Source organism: Arachis hypogaea, chromosome 3 (assembly GCF_003086295.3).
Source record: "Arachis hypogaea cultivar Tifrunner chromosome 3, arahy.Tifrunner.gnm2.J5K5, whole genome shotgun sequence".
In the NCBI taxonomy this organism is placed as follows: domain Eukaryota; kingdom Viridiplantae; phylum Streptophyta; class Magnoliopsida; order Fabales; family Fabaceae; genus Arachis; species Arachis hypogaea.
Genome location: NC_092038.1, coordinates 38,611,631 through 38,623,220, shown reverse-complemented (window position 1 = coordinate 38,623,220; position 11,590 = coordinate 38,611,631).

Sequence of the window (11,590 nt, the reverse complement as noted above, 5' to 3'; positions counted from 1 at the left end):
CACAAACATTTTACATTAACTTATTACCTTAAATTCTCATAATCCTCATTATTCATCAATATAACTAATCAACATCAATACTCATCAACACCAATAATTCCTAACAATCATCATCAACCACAATAATCCAATACAACCAACAATTAACGTCAATTCACATATAATTATTTATACGCCAATATCATTCAATCCTATCTTAGGGTCAACTAGTCTAAGTTTCCAAAAATATTACATATTACATAAAGGAAACCGAAATCATACCATAGCCGATTCCCAATATGCTCAAACACCAAACTTGATTCCAACAAGTTTTCACCAAGCTCCAAACTACCAAAGCCAAACCAAAAGCCACCACCAACTCCAAAAACAAACTTTACACATACAATATAACCATGCATTAACAACTAAAGCTCACACTACACTAAACCACAAGGATATAAAGGTTCCTTACCTTATCTAACGGTAACGGCGATTAGGATAAAGCTCGACAATTACGTGCTACTAGAGATTACCTAAACAAGCAAAACCACAAAATCGACTCAAAAACTCTAACAAAAAAATGCAGAAATCTAGGGCTGGAAACTGAAGCATGAGCTGAGAGATCTTACCAACAAAACTCAGCTAGAAACGATGGGCTTGGCAAGAGCTTCGCATGGCCTCAAACAGCTCGTCAATCAAAGCTCCATAGCTCAAGACATGGCTCCCGGAAGGTGGTGATGAATAGTGTCACCCCCTTTCTTCTCCTTTCTTCCTTTATCCGTGCCTTTCTCTCTCTTTGATGTGAAAAATGAGCTGAAAGCTCATTAGTTGGTCTTATATTTGAGGCCCAGTTTGGGCCCGATCCAACCCATTAGTGTTTTTAGTCCGTTTGACCCACTTTGGGCCAAGCCTTTAGGATAGTGCCCGGTTTTCAATTCTAAATTATTTTTATCCTTTCAAAATTATAATCAATTTTCAAAATCTTATTTTCTAAAATACACGGTACTGGACAGACTAGAACCGGTACTACCGGCTTAAGTGCTAGTACGCATTTTTACAAAAACGTTTCGAAAATGATACATTTTCCAACTCAAAAAGTTCATTGAAATCAAATTTCACCTTTAAATTTTCAAATTAAAACTTCTAAATTTTAAATCTACTCTAGACACTTAAAAATTATCATTTTATTAAAACAGTTATGCTGGTTCTTACAATAAGAGTATGACCCTTTTCTACACGAATTCTTGTAATTATCGAGAGAGTTATCTCGCTTGAACTACAGCTTAAAAACACTCCTCCTAAATTGCTAATTACATGAACTAATTGGAGTATATGACATATAATCCTGTTAGCTTTGGGTAATTAGGGTTTTTGTGGCGTTAAACTCGTTTTATGAATATCACCATCTGATTTGAATTGGGCAGCCATGAGAGTGGCGTTTGATGAGGATTAGAAGAGATTAGATCTCTAAGAGATTAGGGTTTAATCACTTATGGTTTGCCATAGAATGAATCATTCATTGTTAAAATAGTTGGTAAGACGCTTTAATCCGAAAAGATAAATATCTTAGAGACCTTAACTGTTTTCTCATCATTTTTTACACTAAAGCTTAAATTGCTTTCTTTATTCTCTTGCTAATTTGTTTATGCATGACAACAACCACAACTCTCTTTTACTGTTTGTTTGACTAAGTCCAATAGGATAACCGTTGGATGCTCAGTCCGACAATTCTCGTGGGATTGACCTTCACTCACCTGAGGTATTACTTGGATGACCCGGTGTACTTGCCGGTTAAGTTGTGCGAGTTCTAATTTTGCGCACCAAGGGTAACTTTTCTAATATAACTTTTTTATTTGATCATGAGTTGTGATATATAAGTACTCATGATTTTTATCATTCATTGTTTCAATATGATAATTCATTTCGGTGGATATTTTTAAAACTCAACAAGTTTATTAGAGACTTAGTAGACAATAGTGTATTATTTATTATGAATTTTGTTTCTTTAGAAAATAAAATTATAGCTCTTACGGAGTCGTCTATCATATTGTTTGAGCTAATAATAGTATTAATACATTCTTCTTTTGGTACAAGATAAGTAAAATATATATTACTTTTGAGAATGATATGTAAACTTGCACTATTCACAAAGCAAATATCTTCATTATATGTCATTGCCATTTTTTAAAAGACAAATAATAATAATAATAATAATAATAATAATAATAATAATAATAATAATAATAATAATAACATAAAATAAATAAATATGTATGCGCAATAAAATTATATTCTTGAATAGAACTGTTTGTTTAAGTAGTACTATATAAAAGAAAAATATTATATACTAGAAATTTTATTGTTATTATCATCATTATTGGATTTTTTTCAGAAATAAAAAAAATTTATATTTCCCCCAAAACCATTTTTGAACTTTAATTTCCTAAATATGATTTTTTTTGTTTAAAGCAAGTTCGCCGCACTCCCTGGCGAACTCTATTAAAATTATAGAGTTTGCCTAACCCCCGCCAAACTCTTTTTAATTTTTTTCAATCCTGCGTTTTTAATTTATTATCATCATCTTCAAATAGTATATAGATCTACAAACAGTATATAGGAGTACACAAAAATACACAGATAACAAGTATGGCTTCTTCAAAAAAAATTTTAATTATAAATTAAAAAAAATAAGCCATATTTAACAATGACAACTATTATCGTCGTCTCCAGAAATACACAGGTACACCGAAATAAGCCATATTTAACAAGAATTTTTTAAATTATAAGTCGTATTTTATTTTGAAAAAATTTATTTATATTTTTTAAATTTTTTTCAAAATAAAATACGACTTATAATTAAAAAAATTCTTATTAAATATGGCTTATTCCGGTGTACCTGTGTATTTCTGGAGACGATAATAATGGTTGCCATTATTAAATATGGCTTATTTTTTTAATTTATAATTTAAAAAATTCTTAAAGAAGTCATACTTGTTGTCTGTGTATTTTTGTGTACTCCTATATACTGTTTGTAGATCTATATATTATTTGGAGACGATGATAATAGATTAAGAACGCAAGATTGAAAAAAATTAAAGGGAGTTCGTCGGGGAGTTAGGCGAACTTGCTCTAAACAAAAAAAAATTGTATTTGAGAAATTAAAGTTCAAAAATGGTTTTGAAAGAAATATGAATTTTTTTATTTCTGAAAAAATTATTATTACTATTTTAAAACTTCACAAATTGAGTGATTTTGAAATTCTTAAACATAAGCATTAATATTTTATTAATATTATTTATATACATTATTTATGACATTAGTACTTAACGAATCCAAATATTAAACTTTTTCATCATTGATTAAGTGACTAATATTTTTTTCAAGATCTTCAAAGAAATCAGATACTTTAAAATAAGTGGTGTAATTTTTAGCAACATCATTTGAAATAAAATTTGTCTCTTTTTCTTTGTCATAGTTTTTCAAGGATGCTTGATAAAGATCACTAGATGCTTTGGGGGTACGACAAGTACGTGACTAATGTCCCTTTTCACCGTCACGGAAATATTTATCCTTTGTTGATTTATTTTACTCATTATTTCTTTCTTTATCCTACTTATGGTGAGATAATTTCTTTTGAACATAATTTTTTTTCTTCCTTAATTTTTTTCTTACCAAAGCTTTGCCATTTACCTCTTTTAGGATTATATTTTTTTGCATTTGCTTCAGGAAATGGGTCGGCGCCAACTAGACGCACTTCATGATTTCTTAAAGTAATTTATTGTTTCGTTCAGTAACAAAAAGGCAAGAAATTAGACCAGAATATTTTTTAAATTCTTTTTTCTCGATATTGCTATTACAGAAGCACATTCGAGACATGGAAGGTCGAGATCTAACATGTCATTATTAGTTATCTTTTTCTCACATAATTTATTCGTGGGGTAATTCGAAACATTGCTGAATTGTATTCATTTATGAATTTAAAATCATGTAGACGCAAATGCGTCAATTCATGTCGAGCTTCAGGAAGTATCACAGTCTTTTGATGATTATACCTTTGTTCATGATTCTTCTAAAGATCTATAGGTTCTTTTAATGTGAGATGCGTATTTTTCAGTCCTTTATCAAGATGACTAGAAAGGAAGATCTTAGCTTTAGCTTTATCCTTTTGGGATATTTTATTATCAGTCTTAATGGTATCTCTAACACTACAAAAAAATGTTGAATACCGTCAAATTTACTGTCGGATTTAGCAGCGGATTTACTAACAAATTTACCGGCAGATTTGGGAATAAATACGTTGGGTAAAAAAGTTACCATTAAATTTGATTTTCTAATGCTAAATCTAACGGTAATATTTGGAGGGAAAAAAAGTTGTGCGATCATACCATCGAAATTACCGGTGGATAAAGCTCAACTAAAGGGACGCTTCATTTTGGTCACATGCAATGGTATACCATCGAATTTATCTACCGACAAATCTGATGATAATGCTCAATTAATGGAACGTTGCGTTTTGGACATCCTCAATGCATTACCATCGAATTTATCCGCCGATAAATCCGACGGTAAATTTACCCTAAATTAGAATTGCGCGTCCTCCCCCTCATTTTGAAACACACTCTCTCTCTCTCTCTCTCTCTCTCTCTCTCTCTCTCTCTCTCTCTCTCTCTCTCTCTCTCTCTCTCTCTCTCTCTCTCCAAACCACCTCCGGCAGCCCCCTATGCCAACACTAGTGCTTCCAACAGCCTCCAAGACTACATAGACTCCTTGAGTCGCAGTGGTCTCTCTATCACCGATGTTTTCGTCACTCCTATCACTGCTATTACCGTTGCTGCAGCTGTCGTTGCTCACTGTGTCACTGGAGCTCCCTCTCCCTAATGCAACCTGCCGGTTGGTCACCGCCGCCATCATTGCGCCGTCCGTGCTGCCACTATGCTAGAAAAGTTCTCTGCGCCACTACTATCTCCAGGTAACTCACTCACTAGTTAGTTTCGAGTAGTAAACCCTAAATCTTAATTTATGGTGTATGCCTACGTTCCTGTTTTATTTTGATTTTGTTCTATTTTTACTGGATTTTAAGCATTTGGTCTAATTTTGTTCTTTTTTTATTTATTCTGATTTTGATTTTAGGATTTATTCTGGGTTCATTATTTTATTTTATTTTTGAAATTTTTCATTTTTGAATTCATTATTATTTTATGATTTTTATTCTGATTTGTTCTTAATTTTTTTCTTGATTTTTGTTATGATTTTTAATTTGTTCTTGATGATTGGTTATAATATTATTTTGTTAGGCTTTCGTTTTACAAGTTTGAGTTTAGAGAATAGTACAAAAAAGTACTCAAATAACAAATTTATTGCAGTTGTGAGTGTTTATTTATGCGAAATATTGTCCAATACTTGTTTTAACAAATTTTGAATTAGTTTTCAAATTATTTTTAACTTGTTTTTGAATTTTAACTTCTTTTATTAATGCAGCTTCAAAACAATTAGGTTAGCAAGATTGGTAGTGACAGGTAAAAACTAATTACTTGTTTTTAACTTGTTTTATGTTTGATGATTGGTTTTTGTTGTTATTTTTATAATTGTTCTCTTATTGGTCAATTGAAACTTGAAATTCAATCACACATTAGTTATCTCCACTTTTACTTTTTCTCTAATTTTATACTTATTCTTTGTTCATTTTTTTGGTTGATTATATTATTCATATTTTATTTTTAAAAAAAATTGAAATCACATATAAAACGAAAATTCAAAGAGTATCATTATATCAAATATTGATAGGGTGAACATTTTTCTGTAAGTTTTATATTTTATTTTAAGTTCTTTCAAAATCTTAATGTTCAAAAAAAGTGAACAAATTTATATATTGATTTGGCTGGTGATTAAGCTTACTAAGTCAATTGTATAGGCCATTAAGAGTAATAAGACATGATATATAGATTATCTTTTATTGAAGATAAAAAATTTTTAATTGACTTTAATTTTTTTTAAAAGTTTGCAAACAATAATTTAAGATAAGTTTCTAGTCATAATGTGCATAATTTTTCTTTCTTGCTTGTAGAATATGGGAATTACTTTTCTATAATGCAGTTGGTTATTATATTTTTTCTATTTGTACTTTAATTTTATCTTTTTTACTTGTTTAATTGGTTGATATTAATTATATATGCTTTTATTCTCTTCTACTGTGGGAGGAGGATGATGATAAGTGAATTTATAAAAAAAATTAAAATTTAAGTTTATCGGTGAATTTACTATCGGATAAATTCGTCAGTAATTATTAATTTAGTTATTAGTAACTAACATATTACCATCGGATTTGTCAGGGGATAAATTCGACGATAAAAGTTATCGGCAAAAAATTTTCCATGGATAAGAAAATCCGATGGTAAACCATTATCTGCAAGGTTTATACCATCGGATTTATTTTGACAGTAAACAATTGTCGGCAGATTTTTTTGGTAAATTCGCCAGTAAATTTGACGTATCCGGCAATTTTTTTATAGTGCAAGATCCATTAAATTAAGATGGATTTCGGCATCTAATATCAATGATAAGTAGTTGTCTCTAGATATATTAAGGACATTAAATTTAAATTTAAGATGAGAGTATTTTGACTTTTGACATAATATAAATATATTACCCGTGTCTTCTTAAATTTTATTAGAGTATAAAAAATAAATATAAAATAAAAAAGTGTAAATAGAAAATTTTAGTATTAATATTCACTAATATTATTATTTCAATGATTATGTATAAAAAAGTTCTATGGTGGCATTAATTTTAGTGACTAAAGATGACATAAATTTAATCTACAAATAAAATATTAACATTTAATAAAAAATTAAATCTAAAACTAAAATGATTCTCCCTTTCTTATCATTTCTTATAATTACTTTTATCAAAATAATTTTTTATAATTATTTTTATAATTATAAAATTTTTTTAAAAAAATATCATTAAAATAATTTTTAATTATTTTTATTTTAAAAAATAATTTCTTATAATTATTTTTATAATTATTTTTACTAAATAATTTTTTATAATTATTTTTATTTTTTAATTATTTTTTATTATTTTTATTTTCAATAATTTCTAAAAATAATACCAAAATTAATATTAATATTACCATAGAATTCTCCTTATATGTTAATGAACATACATATAAAGAGAAGTATTTTATGTTAGCGTTGTATGAATATTATATCTAACCATATTATTCTATTTATACACGTTCAAAAATATTTTTTTAAATTTTATTAAATTCAATTTATTTTAACCACTTGAGTCTCCCACCATTAAAAAATTGACCCACCCATATGATGAAAGAAGTCATATCTTATTAAATATTCGTCCATATCTCACAACAAAATTCATCTTCTACTTCTATTATCCATACCTAATGCAAAACATCATTATCAACATGTATATTCAAAATTCTAATCCAGAAAATCAAGAATCCTTAAAATTAAAAAAACCTTAATATTAACGAACTCTAAAAACCCTCATCATCAAGACATCAACTCATCCAAAATTCGAAAGAACGAAAAAAGAAAAATAATAACAGTATGAAAACGTCTTCAAATCCAAAAATGAACACTTGCATGCAGATAAGAGATTTAATTTGGATAAGAAAAAACATATCTAAATCTACATACAGTAGCAAAATTGATAGGACATGGGAAGACACCCAAAAGAAGGTATGGTTTTGAAGAGTTAAACCAATTAATTAAGTGAGAAATAGACTTCATATATATCTTGAAATCCAATAATCTTCACCTTCTTGCATTTATTATATTGGATGATCATTATCACTTCCACTTTACTAGTACTGCCTTATTAACTCAACGGAAAGTTTCGATCCCCTATCTGAATCCAACAACAATCATCACCGTTGTTCTAACTAATGCTTTTTTCCCAGGCCGAAATTTTATTTCTTTTAATCAAGAGTATAGTATTCTTATCCAGTTACATGTACCATGTTTCCTTTTTCATATAAATATATAAACACATCAAATTTTTGTATTCTGATCCTTCTCATTATATTAACAACATTTTTTTTTTCTTTTATTCTTGTTTTCATCATTCAAACCAGTCATTAATTCATTATTTGTGCTCTTGTGACTTGGAAGTTTACCTGATGTTGAAGTTTTAATTCCAAGTTGGTTCTCTCATCTGAAGTTGTGACTTAGTTATGTTCTCACATATGCAAGTGTGAAAGTTGTTAGAGTTGTTTCTTAGTCAGCAAGTAATTAATTGGTTAGATTAGTTGTTGCGGTTAGCTGTTCAAAGTTGGTTATGACTACTAAGATGAATCAATTTTATCTAATTGGATAGTTAGTTCAGATTAATGTAATTGAGTAGATGTGTAAAGCTGATGTAAAGCTTCAATGATGGATCACATGAACACAATGCAAGTCTTTTAGTAATAATTGATCTTTAGAACCTTGCATGCAAGGCAGTAAACCAGAAGCTTCTCTCTTGTTCCTCACATGATTCACACTTTTCCACGCAAGTGTAGTTGCTGCGTCAACAACTTAATCTTCAAGTATTTTCCATTCACATGCATATGCATTTCTTTCCAAAAACAAAATGAAACGAAAAAAAGGTTTCATAAAGAAGATCGATTAGTAAACTTAGGTGAAAACTCAGATGCAGTCTACTTCACGTAAAGTTGATAACTGAGAGCTGTTGGATGAAAATTTAGTCAAATCAATCAAATCATCTAATGACTTTCAGTAGTTATCAATTTCACATAAAGTCAATTGCACCTTTATTTCTACTTAAACTTTATTACCGACAAAATCCAGAAATCTTTACACGTTTGAAATAATTTGAATTGGTGCCTCTGTTACGTAATTATATTTACATGCATGCATGGGAAAGAAATTAATGTCCAAATAAATCTAAATATATATAGGTACCCTTAAAGTTAGATTACTTATTTATAAAAATCCAATCATGTTAGGTATATATATCATAAAATTAACTTTTAAAAATTAATTATAATATTTATATATAAATAAATATATAATAATTAATTTAGTGGTTAATTTTGGTATGAAAAAGTAGTATTTTTCATAAAAATCGCATGTATAAAAATTTCTTATAAAAATCGCAAACATTAAACTTTATCAAATGGTGGTATGATTTTGTAAATCCATCCACATGTATATATCTATTAAGAAAAAATATAAGAAATTAATTTTTAATTAACTCATATTAATTAACTATTTTTTTTAATTCTAAAAATTCTATCATTTTAGAAGATTTAATGTTTAAGATTTATAATTTAGAATTTAGGATTAAGGCTCTATAATTTAAGGTTTAGAATTTAAAATAAATAAAATAATTTTTAAAAAATTAACTAACATTAACTAAAAAAGTTAGCTTTTCAGCATTATTTATCTATTAATCTACCGAAATTTCATAATACTAGTTAGCTATAGCTTGGTCCCATGCACGTTTCTTCTATGTTATTTCCATGTCAAAAATCGAATACTTAATACTGATGTTCAATTTTCGATGTTGAAGTGTAACAAAAAATTAGGGAAAGGAAAGTGATTGCAAGGAGTACTGATGAAGGGTCCAAATGATAATGTTTATTAGTATGACTATGATCGTGATTAGGTATAGCTAACGCGGGAAGAAAATTATGAGACGGAAAATTATTCGTTAGTTGATCAGTTGCTTATGAACTTTTGTATGTGGATTTTCTGATGATGCAACAGATTCTCTTAATCACACAAGTGATTTTTCATGAGAACGAGAAGAATAAATTTATAATACTATATTATATATTAATAGTTAAAATTAAGAAGCAAATAAAATCATATGTAACATTTTCTAAGATCATACAATTTTTTAATAAATATTTAATTCATTATAACTATTATTTATATATACAAAAAATTAACTACTAAATTAACTATCCATATATATAAAATATGTTAAAATATAAAATATATATTAAAAATAAATCAAATAAATATATATATACACAAAAAATGGCCCAATTTTAATGTGCACGTAATATTTTTAATTTACATATGGCTATACATCTAAATTTATTTATTTCACTCATATAAACCTAGTTATCTAATATATGTGAGAAAGTGGAATTTATTCTCTCTAATTATGTTGTATGCATTTAATTTACCCCCTTCCCAATATTTAAAATTGTATAGAACCAGAATAAAAATTATTTTTTACTGGCCCAACACACACACACACACATATATATATATAAATCTCACTAATAATAATTATATTTCCAAATTAAGTCTTTAAAATTTTATAGAAATTAATATGAATTTTTTTAACAATAATTTTTCAATTTTAAGGAATTAATTTGTAATCATTGGGCAAGGAAAAACAATGTAAATAATCTAATCAAAATCGCCTTTTGATTGATCAGTTGCAGTGTGAGATTGGTGATGGTGCAAGTGGCGGAGGTGTCGTGATAATTGGCAGTGACCGATGAGAATATGTGAGCGAAGTACTTTCAGATTGAGATCTGACGAAAGAAAAAAGGGAAAAAAAAAAAGAAAAAAAATAGCTTTAAGATTAAAATTAGAATATAAGTATAATTATTTAGTGGCACCATTATAACATATATATATATATATATATATATTATTAATAATTATAAATGTATAATTACTATTGAAAATAATAACAATAATAATATATTATGACAACCAAAAATTCGGTAAAACTAATTTTTTTTAGTAGTGTGCTAGTGTAATAACGATTTTTTATATAAAAAAATATTTCATTCATGAAAAAATATTAGATTTAATCTTAAAGAAAAAAATTCAAATATCCCCTATATTAAACTAAAACTGAAAAGTGAATTCAATATTCATATAGAACAAAAACACACTGTAAAGTGTTATTGAAAATTAAAATTACATAACAAAAACCAAACCAAAGTAAAGGCAAACTGGTAAAAAAAAGAAAGGGGAAAAAAAAACCCAGTGCAATTGTAAAAACAAAAGTTTGAGTTTCATTCAGTTATTTATTTGTTTGGGTTTAGCTACGGTACTTGTTTTTTAATAGATGTATTTTTCCTTTTTCTTTTTGTCAACACATTGTAAAATTCTAAATCAAGATAAATTATGATTTAATTGGCGAGTTGTATTAATTTGATTCTTAATTTTTTAATTGTTACTTATGAGATTAAATTATAGTAATTAAAAAGTTAGAGATTAAATTAGTACAATTCGTCAATTTTAAAGATTAAAGTGAGATTTAACTTGTCCCACAATATTATTTTTATGTATGGCCTCTCTTTTATTCACTTATTAGTATTTTTATCCGTAATATTATTATGAAAATATAAATTTTTAAAATTATGTCGATTCTGATATTACATATTATGACACAAAATTTATAGCATTAAAATACATATACAAAATGGTCATAAAGGACAAAAATTTCCATTAACTAAGAAGACCAGGATTTCTGTAAATAAAAACAAAATTAAATAATAAATTTTTTAATGATTATTTTCATATGAAAGAAATTAATTTTTTACTAATAATTAATTTTAATATTCGTTATCTAAAATTTCAAAGGATTTAATGTGTATACTTTTATATTTGAT